General features: G+C 47.6%; 1 pseudogene; it reads left to right on the forward strand.

Moving 5' to 3' along the window:
* Window positions 1–2,917: 2,917 nt before the first annotated feature.
* On the forward strand, window positions 2,918–3,837 carry LOC123001271 (frataxin, mitochondrial-like; annotated as a pseudogene).
* The last annotated feature ends 19,285 nt before the right edge of the window (window positions 3,838–23,122 follow it).

Consider the following 23,122-nt stretch of genomic DNA (forward strand, 5'->3'; position numbering starts at 1 on the left):
CTGCTGTTCCCCCTGCTTGTGCTCACTCCCTCCCCCCATAAATAAATAAAATCTTTTTTTAAAAAAAATTCTCCATTTCCCCTGGGTGGGGGCTCCTTTCATGACGTCATGATTCAAACATTTCCATCATGTTCAGTTTAATTTAAGACTTGGTCCTGTCCATGTAAACCTGAATCTCATATTCTACCCCGTAAAGCTTTCCCTCTGCTCAGTGCAGGCGTCCAGAGGCTCTCACGGCTTAGAGCAGGCAAGTGCGTATGAGCCCGCGCATGCACATGTATGTCCACATGTGAGTGTTGGTGCAAGAACATGCGTGCCTGCGTGTGTATCCGTGCGTGTGTGCACGTGTGTGCTTGCATGGGTATGCATGTGTGCATGTGTGCATGCGTGTAGGGCTGGTTTTCTCTTCACTCAGCCCTCCCCCTTCCCTGCTCTGACCTGCAAGGAAGGAGGGAGGGGCTCCCGGGGAGCATCGGAAGTCCTCTTTGTGTAGCTCCGGGGTGATGAGGTGGCCCTTGCTGAGGCTACCAGCACTGACCAAGCTTGATACCCGTCAGCTCAGGGTGGGTAAACCGAGGCCCCCAGGGACCCTGTTAGTGAGGGGCTCAATTCCAAGCAGCTGTTCCAGGCAAGACTCAACCCTTGGGGGAATTGTCCTCTCCTTGTGCCCTCCCCCATATGTCCTTCACCCTGGGCCTGTGGCCAGACTTAAATCCAGTTTCACTTCCCTTTGGAAGACGAGACATCAGGGGGGTGGTCCTTGCCTCTTCTTTGCTTGTCGCCGAGGCTACATTTCTAGGGGCGGTTCTTCTGCGGGCCCTTTTGTCTCAGTTTTGTTTAGGGTAACAGTCAAGAATCTTTTCCTCTCTCCCATCAGATGGTCCAGAGAAGGGATAGTAGAGGGTCTTTGTTGATAACTTCCTGGGAATAGTTTAATCGGGGGCCCGGCCAGCTCAGGCCTGGGTTCTGCCCAGAGCTCCAGCAGCAGTTGGAGGACGGAGAAGGTCTACGTTAAGGGTGCCCGTGGGGTGGACTCCAGGATGGTCTGGGAGACAGAGCACACTGCCCGTGTCAGTTTGCCCGGCCTCTGTGACAGGATGCGCAAGCTGGCATGATTCAATAACAGACATTTATTTTCTCACAGTTCCAGGGGCTCGACATCTGAGATCGAGGTATCCGAGGCACTGGGTCCTTCTCAAGGCGGTGAGGGAGACCCGCTCCCGTCCTCTCCCCTCGCTTCTGGGGCTCTCTGCCGATTTTTGGCATTCCGTGGTTGGTAAACGTGTCACCCCAAATTCCGCCTTCATTGCTCATGGCGTTCTCCCTGTGCGCGTGGCTGTCTCCAAGTGTCTCTCTTTCATAAGGACACTAGTCCTGTTGGATTAGAGGCCCACCTTAATGACCCATCTTAACTAATTACCTCGGCAATGACCCTGTTTCCAAACAACATCACGTTCTGACGTACTGGGGGCTAGGACTCCAACCTGAATTTGGGGGGACACAGTCCAACTCCTTGTAAGGAATGAGCATAGCAGTTCAAGTCTTGGGGATGCTGAGATTTGCATCAAGGTCCTACATGACTGTCCCTCCATAAGCCTGTATGCCCCAAATAGGCATAACGCTACTGACCTTGCAGGATTTTTCGGGGGTTAAATAAGGTAACATTTGGGAATGCACTGAGTGCCTGGTTCCTGCTGAGCCTAGCAGTGAGGTAGGTCATCTGCATTGGGGACCGTCCCCTGAGCTGGCCTCCTGAGACATCTTGTCTTGCCAGAGATGCAAAACCAGCAGTAGAGAAAACCTCCTAATTGTGGCTTTCACTTCTCCTTTGGCTGAAACTTGAGGTCGTGGCTAGGAGACTGGGAGTTCATGTGTCAGAACGCCAGGGTTAAAGCCTCACAAAAGCTCTGTGCTGAAGATGTGACTCTGAGACATTTTTTTTTAAAGATTTATTTATTTATGTGACAGAGAGACAGCCGGCGAGAGAGGGAACACAGCAGGGGAGTGGGAGAGGAAGAAGCAGGCTCCCATTGGAGGAGCCCGATGTGGGACTCGATCCCGGAACACCGGGATCACGCCCTGAGCCGAAGGCAGACGCTTAACGCCTGCGCTACCCAGGCCCCCCAAGAGACATTTTTACAGGCACTACCCTCTTCACGGGAACCTCCCGGGTGTCCTGCACACGCCTGACTTAGTGTGCCCTCTGCCACCTCGTCCTGGGACGGGTGTCCTCACTGCCTACCACTGAAATCCCTCTTCTTCCAAGAGTAGGGAGGGCAAGCAACACTGTGAATGCCCAGGGGTGGCCTAGCCTTGGCATTTTTCTTCTCCCCTTCGGTGGGACCACTTGGCCTCTCAGTTGGTGCACCCAGGCCTGCACAGACCTTGACCGACAGCAGGGGCATTGTGCCTGTCATTGGGGTTTATCTGGGCTCCATCCCACCCCTCACCTTCTTCCAGGGCTGGGCTGAAGCTCTAGCTTACTGATTACGAAATATCTTATTTTTTAAAAAAATATTTTATTTATTTATTTATTTATTTATTTATTTATTTATTTATTTGAGAGAGAGAGTGTGTGTGCACAGGGTGTGAGCAGGGGGAGGGACGGAAAGGGAGGGAGGGGGTAGGAGGGGAGGGAGAGGGAGAGAACCCTAAGCAGACTCAGTGCTGAGCTCAGGGCCCCACTGGGGCTCGATCTCATGACCCTGACCGAGTGGAGCCACCCAGGCGCCCCTGATTACAAAATATCTTTATAGGCAATATTTATACATGATAAAAATGGTACAAATGGTACAAAAGGGTGACAATAGCTCTTCCTTCCCCCACTGTCCCGAGGCCTTCAGCTTTCTGCCCCAGAGGCAGTGTCTTTCTTGTCTTTACAGAAGGACTAGGTGACAACAGAAGGCCACACGATCACATGAGCCCCATGGAGGGAGGGCAGAGCGGCCACAGACTGTGAGCAGCACGTGGTCACTCGGGCCCCCGCAGCTGCGGGTCTCCTGCCCTGCGGGGTGCCCCGGGGCTCAGCCAGGCAGGTGCTGGGGCCCCGCGGCTGGGAGGGTTGCCCGGCTCTCCGGCCGCGGGGGGCCGCCCATCGGGACCGCGGTGACCCGGCTACCCAGATTCGCTAGTCTGAGCCTCCACTGCCTCCATCGGATTGTGAATGTCAAAAAGCAGAGTGTGTGTTTCATGAGTATGAAAACAGCGGGAACTTTGGGCAACCCTGGCTCTCCGGATGAGACCACCTAGGAAAGACTGGCATAGAAGACACGGGACTCCTAGGCAGAGTGTGTTGAGAACCTCGCAGACAAACCTTACACATTCGAAGACTCTGATGTCTCATTTGAGAGTGGTCTTTTAACAGTTAAACGGGGTGGAGATCTAGGAACCTATGTGATTAGGCACCTGGGTGGCTCAGTCGGTGAAGCGGCTGCTTTCGGCTCAGGTCATGATCCTGGGGTCCTGAGATCGAGCCCCCCGTCAGGCTCCCTGCTCAGTGGGGAGCCTGCTTCCCCCTCTGCCTGCTGCTCTGCCTACTTGTGCTCTCTCTCTACCTTTCTGTCAAATAAATAAATAAAATCTTTAAAAAAAAAAAAAGGAACCTATGTGATCAACAAGCAGACTCCAAGCTAGCAAATCTGGTTACGTTCACCATCGGGTGGGGCCCAAGACTTAGGGCAGGACGGGGAAGAACTGGGTGTGCTCCCACCAGGGCGTGTCCCTCCACCAGCTGCTGGCCACCGGCTGACTAAGGCCTTAACCACCAAGTTGGACTGACCTTCTCTGGCCTATTGTGGAAACGGCACTGGATGCCCAGCCCAATTCCAGAGACGTTAAGAGCTATAAAGCCAAGACCGCAGCTTCCTTCTGCGGCTGAGTGTCTCGTTTTTTCTATTCTCGATTTTGAGGACAGTTGCAAGGCGTGTCACAGCTCTGTGAAAAGAATGTGCTGCCTCTCACCCTCCCCCACGTTCGCATTTTGAATTTCCATAGATTTTTTGGATTTATTGTCTGATTTCCTCCCTCACAGGATATCCCTTCTCTTTTATAATGTCCATGTCCTCATCCATTTATATAAAACCTTACAACAAAGAAAAATAAGAAGGAAAAACTCCAGGAGGAGAAATGACTTGATTTCACTATTCATTCTTTGAAGGACTTCACTGCAAAATAAAACCCACATGAAGAGCGGCTGGCTGACCTCACCTTTCTGTCTTCGAATGAGACTCATTGAAGAGTTGCCTCTGAATGTTAAAAAAAAAAAAAAAAAAGACCTTGGAGATGGTTTCACATCAGCACGTGTGGTGTGGACCTGACTCATCTGTGTGATTGACTGCAGAGTATTACATTATACAGATTCACAGTTTGTGTGACCCGTCTTCTCCTGATGGAGATTAGTTCAGCTCCATTCTTGCTGTGACAAACTGCACTGCGGATAGCATCATCGTGCAAATGTATTTGCGCGCCAGTGTGACTATGTCTGCGGGAATTCGCCTTAGAAGAACACACTCCGGCTGGTGGGGTCTTTGCAGGTTTTGCTAGCTTGTTGCCATATTCCCTTCTAACAAGTTGAGCTCATTCACATTTGTCTGTTTCATTTGGGGAATGACTGGGGGCTTTGCCTCTGAAACTTGGGCCAGGAATCAGAACCCACTTCTCATTTGTAGCTTATTTCAGGTCGATTTCCTGCCTCCATGGACCACCTTTTAAAAAAAAAATCACTTTTCTTCCCTTCTAAAAAAATATTTGGTGCTGTACAGTCAAAACCACATGCACGTACACGCTCCCGTACTGTGTGGAAAGTCAGTCTTCCCTATCTTATTTACAATGGATACCTTCGGGGCGCCTGGTGGCTCAGTTGTTAAGCATCTGCCTTCGGCTCAGGTCATGGTCCCAGGGTTCTGGGATTAAGCCCCACATCGGGCTCCTTGCTCAGCAGGGAGCCTGCTTCTCCTTTTGCCTGCTGTTCCCCTGGTCATGCTCTCTCTCTGTGTGTCAAATAAATAAATAAAACCTTAAAAACAACAACAACAACAACAACAACCGTGTACCTTCCTCCCAACACACTATCTGACCCATAGTTGGCACTCGATAAATATTGGATGAATGAATGAATGAGTGAGTGATTGAGTGAAGAGAGGCTGATAAACTTAAGACCTTGACTTTTCATCTCTCACACTCAAGTAGGCAAAATGAAGAAACATTATGTAGGAAAGCCGATTGGTTGCCTGACCTGAAGCCATCTTTCTTCGAGCAAACCCTGGGTTTTGTTCCTGTTCACTCCTCTTCCATGTCATTCTAGTAAATTCTGACTTGTCTAAGTCTGTCAATACCATTCCTTTGCCTGTGATCAGCTTAGAAAAGGCATGTGATCCAATCCTGGCCACTGAGAGGTGTTGAAGTCCCCTGATGAAGGTTTCCTCACTAACGGTAAGTAAGCTGCATGGGGAGACATAGCCTTGTGCTGCTGGAGGTTGCATGTAAGTATGCAATACCTGGACATGTGGCAGCCACTTTGGGATAGTGAGGGGAGCCAGGTAAGCATAGACTGACATGGTGATGAGGGCAGAGCAGAAAGAGAAAGAAGCTATGCTTTTGGTTAAACCTGGAGCTGCTGACTGTGGTATGTGCTATTACATGAGATAATAATTCATTATCATTTTCTCTTACTTGCAGCCAGAAACATCCTAAATGAAATCTATTGCCTTGATAAGTTATAAAAGTCACATGCCTGAAGTGCATTTACAATGCAGACGAGGGACATTGGAAATTCCAGAAGCCTTGCATATTGCGAATTTGTTTTGCCTAACCAAACAGGGGGAAACTAAAATGAAAGTACCCTATATATATATTTAAATGTTTATATTTATATTTATATATTGTTCAATATATATATATTGTTCAAAATTTGGCAAGAGAGGCAAGCACAAAGGGAATAAAAAATTTCTGTTTCCTTATCATCAAAGGTGAGCAATTTCAACATTTTGAGATCTACCCTTCCAGTACCCTTTGTTTCCTTACATACGAAGTGAATGTAGATCATAGTAAAATGTAATGGCACTTACCTAGTTCTTGTTTGTTTGCTTTTTTTAAAGATTTTATTTATTATTTATTTGACAGAGAGAGAGAGAGAGCCAGCGAGAGAGGGAACACAAGCAGGGGGAGTGGGAGAGGAAGAAGCAGGCTCCCAGCGGAGGAGCCTGATGTGGGGCTCAATCCCATAACGCCGGGATCACGCCCTGAGCCGAAGGCAGATGCTTAACAACTGAGCCACCCAGGCGCCCCTCTTGTTCGTTTTTTTACCAAGCATGACCATTTCTCTCTGCTGTCGGAGAGCCTTCAGTCATGTGATTTTTGGTGGTTGCATGCATTTTGGGGAAGGCTCTGCTGGATTTCCTGTTGCAGCATCCTGCCCTGCAGTTAGGGAGCTCTCCTTACTTCATCTTCTCCCTCTCTGGTCGTCAAGGGTCTAAAGGGTGGAGACCAAATATTGTGGGGAGCCCGTGTTTCTCGGTGGGGTCCTTTAGTCACTGTGATTCAAATGACCCAAAGAATACTGCAGAATGCTGGCCCCAGGGGCTCGGCACCCTGAAGCGTACCCTAAGGGCGGGGCTCAGGAATCTGCAATGCATACCGGCCCTCGAGGTCATTCTGATGCCTGCTGCAGAGTAAGAAACACATCACCCAGCTTCGGTCACTTTCCAGGCGCTCACAGCTTGAGTTGGAGCACCTCCTCCTGTCCATTCGGGCCGGCGAGGTTTTACCCCAGCGGCTGCGTCTCCTAGCTTGTACTAGAGTCTCTGTCACTCCTCTCACCATTTGCTCTCCGCCTTGGGGGACTTTCAGCCATCAAACTCTATTCTATTACCAGAATTCTGAGAACTCTCCTGCTTTCCTGCAAATTCCACCTGTTGGCCCCAGGACTCTAGCGGACTCTAGAACTGTCAAGACAAAGTCTGATGCCTTTCTTTCTTTCTTTCTTTCTTTCTTTCTTTCTTTCTTTCTTTCTTTCTTTCTCTTTCAAGATTTTGTTTATTTATTTGACAGAGAGAGAGACAGTCAGTGAGAGACGGAACACAAGCAGGGGGAGTGGGAGAGGAAGAAGCAGGCTCCCGGGGAGGAGCCTGATGCGGGGCTCGATCCTAGGACCCTGGGATCACACCCTGAGCCGAAGGCAGATGCTTAACCACTGAGCCACCCAGGCGCCCCCTGATGCCTTTCACATACGTTTCATCCACATATTCTTCCCTTTGTTCATCCCATACGAAAGCATGGTGCACCTGCCAGGTGCGTGCTAGAGCAAAGGTGTGATGGGGAGTGAGGCTTGTCCCAAGGCTGGCTGCTACTCAGCTCTCGGGTTCCACCTTATAGTGTCCCCCTCTCAGTGAGACTTTCTTGGGCGACTCTACCTCCATGGGCCCCACCCCCGTGCCACCATCACCACGCTCTACCTGCAGATCGGTCACCTCTTCATTCCTTAATTGGTTGCACCGTCCATTCTTGAAGGACATTTTTGCTGCATATAGAATCCAGTTGTTCTTTTCAACACTCGAAGGATGTTACACTGTTTCACGGCCTCCAAAGCTACTGATGAGTCATGGATCTCTGAAATCACTGTTCTTCTATTGTGACATTTTTCTGTGACTTCTCTCCAGACTTTCCCCTAATCTTTGGTTTTCGGCAGTTGTGTTATGATGTGCGTTGGTGTGGTTTTCTTTGTATTTATCCTGCTTAGGTTTAACTCCCTGAACCTGCAATCTTATACCTTTCACCAAATTTGAGACACTTTGGAATTATGGCCATTATTAAAATTTTTTAAAATTTTAATTAAAGATTTTAAAAATCAAAAAAAATTTGGGGGGCCTTATTGACTCTCTTTTCTCTTTCTAGACCTACAATTACGTCTATGTTGGGTTTTTTGATGTTGTTCCATCAGTTCCTGAGGCTCAGTTAATTGTTTTTTTCTATCTTTCCTCTCTCTGTTCTTCAAATTGGGTTCTTTCTTTCTTTCTTTCTTTCTTTCTTTCTTTCTTTCTTTCTTTCTTTGATTTTATTTATTTATTTGACAGAGAGAGAGAGAAAGCACAAGCAAGGGGAGTGGCAGGCAAAGGGGGAAGCAGGCTCCCGACTGAGCAGGGAGCCTGATGGGGTTTGATCCCAGGACCCCGGGATCATGACCTGAACCGAAGGCAGACACTTAACCAACTGAGCCACCCAAGCACCCCGATTTGGATCATTTCTCTTGAGGTTGCTTACTCTCTTTTTTTTCCCCTGCCACTTTCAATCTGCTAAATCCATCCAGTGAACTTTGAAATTTCAGACATTGTAAGTTTTCAGATCTTGCATTTCCGTTTGGTTCTTTTTTTAAAGTTGCTGTATTTCTGCTGAGATGTCCTACTTGTTCATACATCATGAGCCTATTTTCTTTATGTCCTTGAGTATAGTTACAGGAGGTCTTTAAAGCCCTTGTCTGCTAATTCCAACACTTGGATCCTCTAGGTGTTGGTTTCTTTTGATTGTCTTTTCTTTTGAGTATCGGTGATGTTTTTCTGCTTTTCGCACATTGAGTAATTTAGGATATATTCTACGCATTGTGAATGATTGGAAAGATTTAGATTTTGCTGTGTTCCTCTGTAGAATATTGCCTGCCTGCCTACCTTTCCCTCCCTTCCCTCCCTCCCTCCTTCCTTCCTTCCTTCCTTCCTTCCTTCCTTCCTTCTTTCCTTTTTAAGCAGGCAGTTACTTTTGTTGATCTTAAGTGGTCGTCTCTGTGCTGAGAAGAGCTGGAATCTCAATTCTGTTATTTCAGCTGTCACTGGGGCTGTTTGGAGTCTGCGCGGTGCGTGCCTATACGGTTCAGGAGTCAGCCAGAGAGTTAGGCAGACTTTATACACAGAAATTGGAGGCTCCTCCTTTTCTAAGAGGATTCTTCCTTTACTTTCAGCCACTGTGGTTGCCCCAAACCCTGTCTTCAGCTTCTTCAAACCAGCAAGACTGTCGCCTTCAATCAAATTGAAAGCTATAAAAGTTGGGACCTCAGCCGGTGCTGAGCCCTTATTTCGAGTTGTAACTCCCGTCTGGTGTCTCCCAGCTTCGGCTCGCTTTCCAGCGCCGTCAGAGCGGTGTCCTGCACTTTTCGTCCAGCATTTAGGGTTTTTATAGAAGGGAGGGTGGCCCGGTACGAGCTACTGGGCCAACACTTGATGAAGAAGAATCTCCAGTCCCTTCCTTGCCCTTCATATTTAATTTTTTTGGTTTTTGAAAAATAAATTTATTTTTATTTATTCTTAAAATTCCAATATAATTAGTATACAGTGTTTTATTAGTTTCAGGTGTACAATATGGTGACTCGACAATTCTATACATTCCTCACTGCTCATCACGGTAAATGTACTGCTAATCCCCTTCACCTGTCTCACCCATCCCCGCCCCCACCTCCCCTCTGGTGACCGCCAGTTTATTCTCTGTAGTTAAGAGCCTGTTTTTGTCTCTTTTTCTTTGTTCACTTGTTTTGTTTCTTAAATTCCACATAGGAGTGAAATCAAATGGTATCTTTCTTTCTCTGACGGACTTATTTCACTTAGCATTTTGCCCTCTAGATCCGTCTGCGTTGTTGCAAATGGCGAGATCTTATTCTTTTTTATGCCTGAGTACCGTTACACACACACACACACAGACACACACACACACACACACACACCACATCTTCTTTATCCATTCATCTCTCGATGGACACTTGAGTTGCTTCCATATCTTGGCTATTATAAATAGTGTTGCAATAAACATAGGGGTCCATATATCTTTTTGAATCAGCGTTTTCATTTTCTTTGGATAAATACCCAGTAGTGGAATTACTGGATCATAGGGTAGTTCTATTTTTAATTTTTTGAGGAACCTCCATACCGCTTTCCACAGTGGCTGCCCCAGTCCAGCAGAGAAGATGGATATGAAACAAATAATTACATGGTTAGAAAATGGACACAGGAATTAAAAATGTAAATAAGGCTGACTGCCATTACTTTGTGCCTGTAGGGTGCAAAGGGCTTGACAACCTTCGTTTTACTTAATCCTCATTATTTCCTTCTAAAGTGGGTGTGTTAGTTTCCTTGAGTTTCTGTAAAAAAACCACCGCAAAGTTGATGCCTTAAAACAACAGAAGCATATTCTTTCGCGGTTCTGTGGGCTACACCCTGAAATTGTGGTGTCAGAAGGGCTGGTTCTTTCTGGGGGCTCTGAGGGCAAATCTGTTCCAGGACTCTCTCCTAGCTGTCGCTGGCCTTAGGCATTCTTGGACTTGTGGAAGGCATTCTCCCTGTGCCTTCACATCGCCTTTTCTCGATACGTGTCTGTCTCTGTAGCCAAATTTTTTTTTTTTTTACATTTTTAAATTTAAATTCAATTAATTAACATACAATGTCTTATTGGCAAAATCCATCTTTTTTAAAGACATAGTTATATTGGGTTAGGGCCCACCCTATTGACCTCACTTCATTTGATTGTCTGCAAAGCCCTTATTTCCAAATAAGGACACATTCACAAGGTCCTGGAGATTGGGATTTGACATCTTTTAAGGGACACAATTCAACCCATTATAATATGTGATGCACCTTGTAGCAAAACTTTTCCTCCTGATTAAAATACAAAAATAAATTACATACGTAGTATTTTATTTATATATATTTATATTGTTATGCTTTTAAAATATAATATTTCTCCACTCTTCATTGTTTATTTAGTTATTTTTAAGAATGTTCCATGCCTAACATGGGGCTTGAACTCACGACTCTGAGATCAAGAGTTACATGCTCTGCTGACTCATCCAGCCAGGTGCCCCTATTTTTGTTTCTTTTTATTTGATAGACACACACACGTTGAAGAACATTTCCTTGGACTTACTTTGTTCCTTTTAGCCCTGAAACAAGATGGGACAGGGTGCACTGAAATGCCTTTTCATCAACCCCCCTTTCTCGATCCTGACCCCAAGACAGATGCCGCGTGCTTGTCTAACATCTTTCTCGGATTTGTTGGCGCAAGGGGAAAATGCAGGGGTCTCAGTAGACCTGTCCTAGCTCAGTCTGACCCCTGAGAGCATCGAGAAGGCTGGGAACAAGAAGTGTTCGGCGGTGGAGAGAGTCCTGTGATGTGCAGAGGACATCACCAGTTCTGCTACCACTTCAGTGTGGGCCCCGGGGAAAGCTTATCCCCTCTCTAAATGTTTGTATTCCTTTTATAAAACCCGGAGAAACATGGTGACCTCCCAGGGTTGTGGCAGACGAAGGAGGTGCAAGTGTTAAGCCCCAAAGAAAGAGACATTGGAAATCACAACGTTCTTAGAATTGCAAAGAAGGGTGGTGGCGTGGAATCTTAAGAGCTGCTGGATTGTCCTCTCTCGGTTGGTTTCCCCTGTAAACTGTCACGGTTGCCAGGATGTAGGTGCTTGTATGTATTTGACTGGCTGTCGTGGGTCCTCCATGGTGGAATGGATGGGGCTTTCCCCTCTCACTGCCCTGCAGACCAAAGAAGGGATCTTTTGGGGGGGGAGCATTTCCTCTTCCTCCTGGCAGTGCTGGAAGCCACCCAGGGAGATTCAGGAACACAGCGGACCAGAGGCAGCTGCAGGACAAGACAGCTGGAACAAGAATGGCAAGTTGAGGTCAGACACCTGCTTTTCCTGGGAACTTCTTACGAATATATCTGGTTCAGTGGAGCTGGGGCTGGTCAGCTTTTAAAACTGAAAAGGTTTTTTAAAAAAATTTTTTATATTTTTTATTAACATATAATGTATTATTTGTTTCAGGGGTACAGGTCTGTGATTCATCGGTCTTACACAATTCACAGTGCTCACCACAGCACCTACCCTCCCCGATGTCCATCACCCAGCCACCCCATCCCTCCCACCCCCCTCCCCTCCAGCGACCCTCAGTTTGTTTCCTGAGATTAAGGGTCTCTTATGGTTTGTCTCCCTCTCTGGTTTTGTCTTGTTTCATTGTTTCCTCTCTTCCCCTATGATCCTCTGCCTTGTTTCTCAAATTCCACATATCAGTGAGATCATATGATAATTGTCTTTCTCTGATTAACTTATTTTGCTGAGTGTGATACCCTATAGTTCCATCCACGTCTTAGCAAATGGCAAGATTTCATTTTTTGATGGCTGTGTAATATTCCATTGTGTGTGTGTGTGTGTGTGTGTGTGTGTGTGTATACCACATCTTCGCTATCCATTCATCTGTCCATGGACATCTGGGCTCTTTCCATAGTTTGGTTATTGTGGACATTGCTGCTATAAACATTGGGGTGCAGGTGCCCCTTCGGATCACTACATTTGTATCTTTGGGTGAATACCCAGTAGTGCAATTGCTGGGTCATGGGGCAGCTCTATGTTCAACTTTTTGAGGAACCTCCATACTGTTTTCCAGAGTGGCTGCACCAGCTTGCATTCCCACCAACAGTGTAGGAGGGTTCCCCTTTCTCCGCATCCTCACCAACATAAAACTAAAAAGTTTTAAAAGCTGAACAATGTGGGTGCTACTGAGAGTCAGCAATGTGGGGCCAAATGAGCGCACTGTTGCTGGAGTGTACATTTGCACATTTCGGAGGGGTGTAGTGGACTGACCAAGTGTCCCTCCAAAACCCATGTTAGAACCTCAGGCTGTGACCGTATTTGGAAACAGGGTCTTTGCAGATGTAATTAAGGTGAGGATAGAGATGACATCATACTGTACTAGGTTGGGGCTTAAATCCAGTGGGAACGTCCTTGTAGGAAGAGAAGACACGCAGAGAGACACACAGAGAGGCCACGTGGGGACAGGGGCCGAGACTGGAGGGATGCTGTCACAAGCCAAGGAACTCTAGGAGCTTTACCAGAAGCTGGAAGAGGCAAATTAGGATCCTTTCCTAGAGCCTTTGGAGGGATCCTAGCCCTGCTGACACCTTGACTTCAGACTTCTGGCTTCCAGACCTGGGAGAGAATAAATTTCTGTTGTTGTAAGTCACAAAGTTTGGGGCCCTTTGTTACAGCAGCTCTAGGAAGCTAATACAAAGGACAATGTGATCCTATTTAGGGGTAAGTTACTTTGACCCATTCGTTTCACTGCCAAGAAATTACTGTAAGCATATTCTCTCACATCTCTGCCAACGCGTGTGCGTGAGGAGACGTTGGTGGGGAGACGGGGTGGGAATTTGCACATTACAGTTCAACCGCAAGAATATAACTTTATGTTTTGGTAGCCACACTACATGTAGGGGACTGTTAACAATTGGGGAATCCTGGTGAAATGTAGACAGAAGATTTTTGTTCTATTTTTACGGCTTTTGTGTGGCTTTTAAATTATTTCAAAATAAAAAGCTACCAAAACATGGTTATATATTCATTGACATTCTACTCTAGGGAAGAGCATTTTCTTCTTACGTACATACTTATCTTTTTCTATCCATGTGGACTAAGGAATCTTTATTCTGTGGGTTATAATTCATTAGTATCATTATTTTTTATTTATTTTTAAAGATTTTATTTATTTATTTGACAGAGAGAGACAGCCAGCGAGAGAGGGAACACAAGCAGGGGGAGTGGGAGAGGAAGAAGCAGGCTCACAGTGGAGGAGCCTGATGCGGGGCTCGATCCCAGGACGCCGGGATCACGCCCTGAGCCGAAGCAGACGCTTAACGACTGTGCCACCCAGGCGCCCCTCATTATTTATTTTGATGCTCAAATTATCCAAGATGTGTCCATTGGGAGACCACTGAAGCTGGCTTGTATGTCCTTTTGATGCATCTCTGTTTTCCTTTGAGCACGTCCTCACTTTGCGATGCAAGAAGATACTTCACATTCATTTTATAGCTTTCTTTCTGTAGCCTTGGTATCAGCCCTTTATCCAAGAAGCCTGGCTCCTTTTAGTGGAGAGTGGTGTTTAGAAATTGAGATCTGGATAGTAGGTGTGCTCATTGCACCCCAAAAGCTAGGGTGTCCCTCCTGATACAATAGTAGAACAGAGACGCCTGCGAGTATTTTCTTTTTTTGCCACAAACTCAAATCTGAATCAGACCAGCATCTAAATCATATTAATAATTTACAGAAAGTGCAGGGGAAGAGATATATGTTCAATGACCCCATAGAAATGCAGTTAGAAAAATGAAAAATGGGAAATTCTACAGGACAAATGATCTGTTTTCTTCAATGAAATGATGAGAAAGGGAAAAAGCAGATGTAGGGGCTCTTAGAAGCCTCGGAGCCCTGAAAGATTCTCGATCCTGGATGTGTGGACCCCAGCACACACCAACTGAGTAGGAAAGAATTTATGAGACAATTGGGGAAATGCGAACATTGACTGGATATTTTGATGATATTAGAGATTTAGTATTAACTTTTTTTTTTTTTAGAGAGAGAGTGCACACGTGCAAGCAGGGGGGTGGTGGGGAGAGGCAGGTGGAGAGAGAGAGAGAATCTTAAGCAGGGTCCATGCTCGCTGTTGAGCATGGAGCCCGGACCTCGCAACCCTGAGATCATGACCTGAGCTAAAATCAAGAGTCCGATGCTTAACCGACTAAGTCACCCAGATGCCCCAATTTAGTATTAACTTTAAAGGTGTGATAATGGTATTGTGGTTATGTAAACAATGCTTACTTTGTTAGGGATCCACACTGAATTACTTATGGATGAATGTCCAGGATGTGCTTTAAAATAATCCAGTGGCGGGGCGCCTGGGTGGCTCAGTTAGTTAAGCATCTGACCCTTGATTTTGGCTCAGGTTGGGATCTCAGAGTGGTGAAATCGAGCCCTGGCTTGGGCTCTGCGCTTAGTGCAGAGTCCGCTTCGAATTCGCTCTCTCCCTTTCCCTTTGCCCCTCCCCCTGCTCATGCACTTACATGCACTCTCTCTCTCTCTCAATAAAATCTTTAAAAAATAATAATCTGGGGGCTGCCTGGGGGGCTCAGTTGGTTGAGCGTCCAACTCTTGGTTTGGGCTCAGGTCATGGTCTTGGGGTTGTGCAATCAGGCTCTACGTTCAGCAGGGTCAGCTTGAGTTTCTCTCTCTCACTTTGCCCTCCCCCCCACCGCTCCCTCTCTCTCCCTCTTTCTCTCTCTCAAATAAAATAAATAAATAAAATCTTAAAAAAAAATAATCCGTGACAGCAGTGGGGACTGGGCAGGAGTTAGAGGAAATTAGAGGGGCCATAAATTAGCTGCTCAAGCTGAGTAATGAGTCCCTGGGAGTTTATTTTAATATTCTCTGTACTCTAATATGTCTTGATATTTTTCATAACAGAGTTTTTTTTTTCTTTAAGGTTTCCAGATACCTGCTCAATTCTTGGCTTATAGCTTAAGTAAGTCAGTGTCTCACCAGGAAATGGAGGACACATTTGTATTAGGAGAATCCGAGGAGGGTTTATTTACAAAGGGACCGTTTTCAGAGGCAAGAGCAAGGTATCGCGGAGCCGCAGGGACGGAGCAGGAACCTGGAGCCAGGGGCCGCCGAGCTGTTACATCTCAGGCAAAACAGAAGGGAGGACTAAGAGGAATGTCCTTGGGAGGCCTCCTGTAGAGGACACCCCGCTCCTCCTCTTCCCTCCTGGATCCTGCCAGACCCCCTTGGAAACCAGAGGGTAAGGGGCCCATTGGTGCGGCGCACACAAATCAGCCCCCGGGCACAGAGCAGAGGGGAAGAGCGAGTGTGCCCCAGTAAGAGGAAATTAGGGGCTCGAAGCGAAACTCCTTTACTGGCTTAGTTGCCTGGACTCACGATGTCTTTCTTGTTCTTCTCTAAACTCACAGCCGTCAGCTTTCAGCCCCACCACTGCACGGACCCTGTTCTCCCCGAAGCCACCTCCATCATTCCGCCCCCGTGGTCGGTTCTCATCCTCCATCCAGACCAGTCTCTCAGTGGCCTTCGGCTGTTGATCCTTCCCTCCTTGAAACAGTTGCCCGCCTGGCGTCTGGGACAATACCTTCTCCTGCACTCCCTCCTACCTCACTCACCATTTCTTCTCTGGGTCCTCTGCTCATGCTTGCTCCTCTTCCAACCTCTAAATGTTGGAGTGTTCTGGGGTCCGGCCTGTGCCTTCCTCCCTTTTCTCATTCCTGGGTAACTTCATCTCGTCTCTTGGCTTTAAATATCTCCTATATGTCTAAGGCTCGTGCTCTATTTCCAGCTTCTGCCTCTCTCCTGGGCTTCAGACTCATAGCACCAAATCTAGCGCCAATCTCATGCACCAGCACCTCCGTGTGGGTGTCTGGTAGGCATGTCGAAGGGCTCTTTCACACGTCCGTTCAGTAATTAAGACACATACTTAAGCATCTTCTTTCCATCAGACCTCACTCCAATCCATTAGCAAGTCCTGGCAGTGCTAGGGTCCAGAATGGGACCCCTCCTTGCCATTACCATTGCTTGTCCAAGTTACCCCCATGTCTCTACCTGGACCACAGTAAAGAACTTCTTACCTAGTCTCCCTGATTCCATTCTTGCTCCCTTGAAGTCCATTTGCCACATCGCAGCCAGAGCCATCCTTTAAAAAAAGTGAATCTGATTACATCACTTCCTTGTTAAAGACACTTTGATGACTCCCTATATCTCTTAGGACAAAACCTAAACCCCACAAGTCCTGACTCTGACCCAGAGAGAGAGATTGGCTCCATTTGGAGACCGGTTACCAGTCTATTAACCAAGAGATGCTGCAATTTCTTCATTCTTTGTATCTTCTCAGTAAAGGAACATGTGAAGCTTCTGGGGAAGGGGCCTCTGGGCATGTGGGATGGAGAAGATTGGCCTTGCTCTAAGGAAGGGTGGGCAAGACTCATCACATCATCTCCCAAATTAAAAAATTAGGTGTTCCCCTAATTTTAAATAAAAGTCATTCCTTTTTGGTGTATTTTTTTGGTCTGCATTTATACTAGTTAACAAAGTACTTCATAATCCCAAACTAACCTTAGTAAGGCCAGCACGCACAGTGTTGACCTGTTGGCACTTGGCAAGTGTTTATTTTTATTTATTTATTTATTTTTAAAGATTTTATTTATTTCTTTGAGAGAGAGAGAGAGAGAGAGAGAGCATGAGCAGAGAAGCAGAGCAAGAGGGAGAAGCAGGCTCCCTGTTGAGCAAGGAGCCCGATGTGGGGCTCGATCCCAGGACTCTGGGATCATGACCTGAGTGGAAAGCAGACACTTAACCAACTGAGCCACCCGGGTGCCCTTGGCAAATGTTTATTGAAAGAATCAACTATAGCATCCTTTTGCACATGAGCGTCTCGGCTCTCCAGCCTTCAGGAGTCATTGTCTCCTCGAATATCCACTGAATATCGGCCCCCAGCTCTGCAGAAAAGCCATTTGAGTCTTTAGAAAATGCTGATATGTTTCAATAGATTTGTCCTATGGTTGTGTGCTGTGTTTTCTCTTGAATGGCTCCATGGCTCCCGGCTTCCCTGTGGTTGCCGATGGCTAATTCTGTTTTTTACACTGCTGTTCTTTGTCTAAGCCATTTTACTCCAAACATCCTTATGAAGCTAAGGCTGGCTCCAGGACAGCACAGACTCCAGACTCTGGCCTGGTCTTGCTTCTGCCTCAGAAGCACGTGGAGCCATGGCCTCCAATGGCCGCCACAGCGTTTTCTAGTTTATCCACGCAGGCTTGCTCGCCAACGTTCAGCTGGGAGGATGTGACCATTTTCTGGCGCCTGGTAAGAATCTCCCATCTTCTTTGTGGTCCACGGGGTCTCACAAACCAGCTGAGGGGCTTAGATGGAGCCCCAGGGGCTTCTGAGAAGTTGGTTTAGAGGGGAGGACGGAAAGGGGAAGATAGGAAGGAAGAGGGGATGGTGGGAAAAGCAGAGTAGATATGATAACCTGACTCCACTCCAGCTGCCATATGCATCCACGCCACCTAGACAGCTTGTTAAAACACAGATTTTCTGGGCCCCACCCCAGAGGTTCTGACTCAGTAGGTTTGGGGTGGGGACCAAGAATTCTCATTTCTAACAAGTTCCCCGGTGATGCCGACACTGCGGGGCAGGGGATCACACTTGGAGGACCACTGACCTCAACCCCAACTACCTCGGACACAGGGCACCCCGTTTGGATACGTCGTTTCGCTCTTCACAATGAGCAGACAGATCTGCTCCTTCCAAAACATCCTAGCCAAGAGCCGAGTCCATCTGCTCGTTCATCCAGTAGCAAGATGTCTAACAAATCCCCAAAGAAGCTAATGAGCAACTTGGAGCCAACTCTTCATTGTCTGTCAGAGAAAAGGCATCCATGCTCGGTAACGAGCCCTTGGTTGTTTGCTGGGCTCGGAGGCCAGAATAAAGCACCTTGTCATCGAGCAGCTAAAGGCCCCAGGGGACAATATGGGACCAGAAAGCCTGAGCACATCACACTTTCCTGAATAGACAGCACCTACTTCCCACCCCATTTAGTTGGGGTGGGGGTACAGTGGATGGTTTCTATTTTCAGAAACCCATTTATTTCCGTCTTGGGGGTGTGGAGGGCAGGACAGGTGTGTGCCCCACATTGCGCAACGGCCTGGGGCATGACGGCCACGACCCCCATTCATCCATCCCATCAGCGATTAGCAGCTGCCCGCACAGTCTGACCCAGAACAAAGCCGGAGCGTGCTCCGTGGGAGCAGGGGGCAATGCTGAAATGCACCCAGCATCTGCTAACAGGGTCTGCGAGGCCTGGGACACAGCTCCAGGCTGGGTGCACGGTGACGCCTCAAGAAATGTCAGCCTTGATCATCATGGGTGTGATGAGGAAGAGGCCCCAGTCACGGGCTGGCGTGGAGCTCTCTCACTTGACGCAATGCACAGCCTCCTTGTGGGAGGAAATTAGCATTCCTGATAAATGCTTCAGCAATTTTCTGATAAACTTTAACAAGATTAAAACCTCTTTGGGGAAATCAGCTACCCACACATTCAGCTGATTATTAGACATTCTTTGTCTCGTATTCAGTTTAATAGTGATTACCCAACCATTCTCTTTCCCTGCAAAATGTCCTTAACAAAAGGAAACTGTGACGGCTCTGTGGCAAGATTGAAATAAAACTTTGACACCTGCTTATAGCTAATTAATCTGAAAAATGTAAAACAGTCATTATGGAGAAAGGACATAGGGATAGGGGCTAACGTTTACTGAGCGCTCACTGTTGCCGGATGTTATATGAAAGGTTTTGGATAGCTTGGCTCACTTTCTCTTCATAATGAGTTGCATTATAATAGCTCCGTCTTACTTATAAGATGCTCAGAGAGGTGAAGCGACTTACCCAAGATCACACAGCCAGTCAATGGCAGGGCCGGGTTTTGACTCCAGGCCTGATTTCAGAGCTGGAGCTAGCAGTGACGACACTCTGTTGCTTCTGCCAAAGGAATTCTCGCGGGAGATGGAGAGCGGGAGAGTCTCGGAGAGGGACGCTATGGGATGGTAGGACAGTTAGAGAAGGGAGAGAGCCCTCCCGGGAAGGCACAAAGAAGGAATTGGGGAGGAAGTGGTTCAGCCCAGAAGAGGTGGTAGGGGAGGGTTATTGGAGGCAGTGAGAAGGAGCAAGGATGTGAGCGGAGGCAGAGCCAAGGCCCAGGCAAGTGTGGCTGCGATCATAGAATTCAATGTGGCAGCCGCAGGAGTGGGCCGCGGTCCTTTCCACAGTGAGCTGACCTGCAGTCGTCTAGTGTCGTGGACCCTACCTGCTGCTAGTTGGGGTTGTAAGACGCTGGATCCCAGTTTCACCAGTCCCTAGCTGTGTGACCTTGGCACATAGCTGTCTGGAGTGCAAATTGAGGGGGAATAACAGCATCTCTCCCATGGGATTGCTGTGAGGATAAACGGGGTAAACCTCAAAAAGTAATTAGGAATGGCTGGCACCTCCAGAGGGCTCCATAAAAAGGCGGGGTGCTCCTGTTTGATTTCAATCATTTATTTTGTAGCGAAGTGCCGTTGGCGCACAATGTCACAGGGGCTGCGGACGCACAGAGCGGTGTCGCACAAACCCTGTATGCCATGCTCCGCTCACAAGTGTAGCTACCAGCTGTGGGGTGTCCCTGCTGGGGTGCGTAACTGAACGTATGGTGGCATCATGTCACCCTTTATTTTCTCAGGAGGGCTGTGAGAAACATTTTGAACATACTTGAGTATAATTTCAGGCCGCTGGAAAAGTTGCAAAAACCGTACAAAGAAAGAATTCCTGAACACCCTTCACCAAGGCTATACGTGCATATATATATTTTCCTCCTGAACTGTTTGCAAATCAGATGCAGACCCGGTGGCCCTTTACCCCTAAATACTTATGTGCATGTCCCCTAAAAGCAAGGACGTTCCGTTATTTAGTCACAGAACAATGAGCAAAGTCATGAAATTGACAGTGGGACGATACTGTTATCGGAAGACCACATTCGGATTTTGTCAATCGGCCCATGACATCCTGTCCAGCACAAGAAAAACTCTTGGATCATATCTTGCATTCGGTTGTCCTGTCTTTTTAGTCTGCTTGAGTTGGTAATTGTTCCCTAGTTTTCTTTGCCTTTCATGACCTTGGCGTTTTTGAAGAGTACAAGCCAGACATAGCCTTCAGGTTTGCCTGATGTTTCCTCATCGTTAGACTCAGGTTAGGTGTTTTCGGGCAGGAGCACATCTCAGGTCATCACATCACTTTGAACATTTTTGTTCACAACCGAAAAATGGGGTCCCCTCATAGGAAGAGGTGGGGAGCACTGGACTGCCTGCAGGGGATCCCCTGAGGGTCTTGATAAACATGCGGACACCCCAGGACCGCTGGGCACGTGCATGGGCCAGGAACCTGCCTGGTTAACCATAACCTCCGTGCCTTCAAGCCTGACATTCTAAGACATGGCCAGCAGATGGCAGTGCAGTCTGCACTTTGAATGCAGCTTCTGGGCTTCTGGAAAGATCTCACCGTGCCGGCTTTCCTGTGAGTACAAGCTAACATCCATCAGGAGAGCTTGGTTCCTTAAGCTGCCTGCCTCCTGCTCTCCCATCTCATCCCTTCAGAGGGACTGCTCTTGATGCCTCAAGACCTCAAAATGGCCAGAACTCACCTGGAGGCTCCTTAGCCAGAGATGACCCACTCCTCAGTGAGGGACCCGTATCTGAAAAGCTAACCAGGAACTGTCCAAACAATAGTAGGAATACTACCCACGCCTAGCATTTACTGAGAGCTTACCGTGTGCGAGACACCGTGGTAAGCACGACTCATTCGTTGTCTCCTGTACGCTCACAACAAATTTGGTTTGCCGTGATGAAGGACTAGTACAGAAGAAGTAACCTGCCCGGAGTCACACAGCAGGCCACTGTCACCACCTCCAGTTTCCATCTTGGCTGAAACTCATGTTTGAGTTAGAGGAGGGGATGGGGTGCAACGTCAACACCACAGGCACCTGCCCGGAGAGCACTGGGAGCGTCCTGAGAAAGGAGGGGACGCTCATCCCTGCCTGTGGGGGCCAGTGTGACTGGGCCTGGAGCTGCCCAGGACAGACCCTGGGTCAGCCTCCCTGTGAAGGGGGCTCAAAGGGACTGCTGTCTAGCAGACTCTGAGGGTTGGAGGGGCTGCGTGGCTTTCAAAGACTGGGGAACATTTGGTCTGTGTGATACCCATCATAGTGCAAATCATACTTGTTACATTTGTTTCTACCTTTTCTTCTAAAGATTTTATTAATTTTTTTGAGAGAGAGAGAGAGCACAAACAGCGGGGAGGGGTAGAAGAAGAGGGAGAGGGAGAAACAGACTCTCTACTGAGTGGGGTGCCCAATGCAGGGCTCGATCCCAAGTCCCTGAGATCATGACCTGAGCTGAAGGCAGATGCTTCACCGACTGAGACACCCAGGCACCCCTAGTTTCTACTTTTTTAAGCTTTTTCTAATAGATGGCATTGAGGGGATTTTCAAGAGATGGGGTCCATAGTATCTGAGAGGATAGTGTGAAATGAGCCTGGAGATGTGGGCAGGTGGGAATTTTCACCTATGGGTGTGGTCAAGAGACGTGTCCTAGAAAACAGAGAAGTCTGGGGCTCTGGAAAGAGTCCTTATCAATGTCCATTGCTCTTGAGACGGACGCTGCCAGTTGCTTATACAGGACCCCATCTCCCCTTCTTCCTTATGAGCAGAACCCTGCGTTAGCTGAAGTGGCCACCTGCCCAGCTCAAGAGCCCTGGCAATTAGTCTTGGCCAATGAGATGTGAGCCAATAATGCTGGCCAGGTGTCTCAGTCTGGATTCAACCAGGAGAGAAAAACCACATGGTAATTTGAACAGGGGAAGTTTAATATAAAGAATTATTAACTATAACGGGATTGCTGTGATGAGGGATTGGCTGGGATAGGATAAGGAGAAAAGAAAAGAAAACATAGGATAAGGAGCAGCCACTACTCTCAGAGCTGAGCTAGAGCTCGGAGGTGTCTCAGTGCAGGCACTTGGATGCAAAATCACCGTGGGTGGGGATGCTGGGGGATGCTGCTGGCATGGCAGCGCTGCTGGTGGCCGCCCACCACAGGACCCGGGGGCTGGAAGAGCTGTGCTTGTGGAAGGAGGCTGCAGAGTGAGGACACCCAGACTGGGAAGGGGACGGCTCCTGAGAAAAAAAACTTTAAAAGGGATTAGGTCTGTCTGGCTTGTCCCTTTTATACTTTAATTTTCTCTTTCTTCCTGTAAACTGGATCCAGAATGAAGAGGACTTGGAGCAGAACTGCAGTGATGGGTAGTGAGAGTGAGAAATAAACCATTGTGGTGATAAGCCACTCAGATCTTGGGGTTGTTTGTTTCACAGCACAACCTGGTGAAACCTGACCAATACACATTAAAAATATATTATTTAAAGATTTTATTTATTTATTTTTCAGAGAGAGAGAGAGCACAAGCAGGAGGAGCAGCAGGCAGAGGGAGAAGCAGACTCCCCACTGAGCAAGGAGCCTGATGTGGAACTCGATCCCAGCACCCTGGGATCATGACCTGAGCTGAAGGCAGACTCTTCACCAACTGAGCCACCCAGGTGTCCCGAGAATGTTTTATATAATAATTGCCAGTTAAAGCAAGTAGAAGATTTCTCTGTTTCTTAAAAGACTGTGAGGAGGTTAAGAATGATGGCTAGAGAAAGAGCTAGTAAGGTCTTATTCAACGGAAAAGACAAAGAGTCCTA

Source organism: Ursus arctos, unplaced genomic scaffold, assembly GCF_023065955.2.
Source record: "Ursus arctos isolate Adak ecotype North America unplaced genomic scaffold, UrsArc2.0 scaffold_16, whole genome shotgun sequence".
Taxonomy (NCBI): domain Eukaryota; kingdom Metazoa; phylum Chordata; class Mammalia; order Carnivora; family Ursidae; genus Ursus; species Ursus arctos.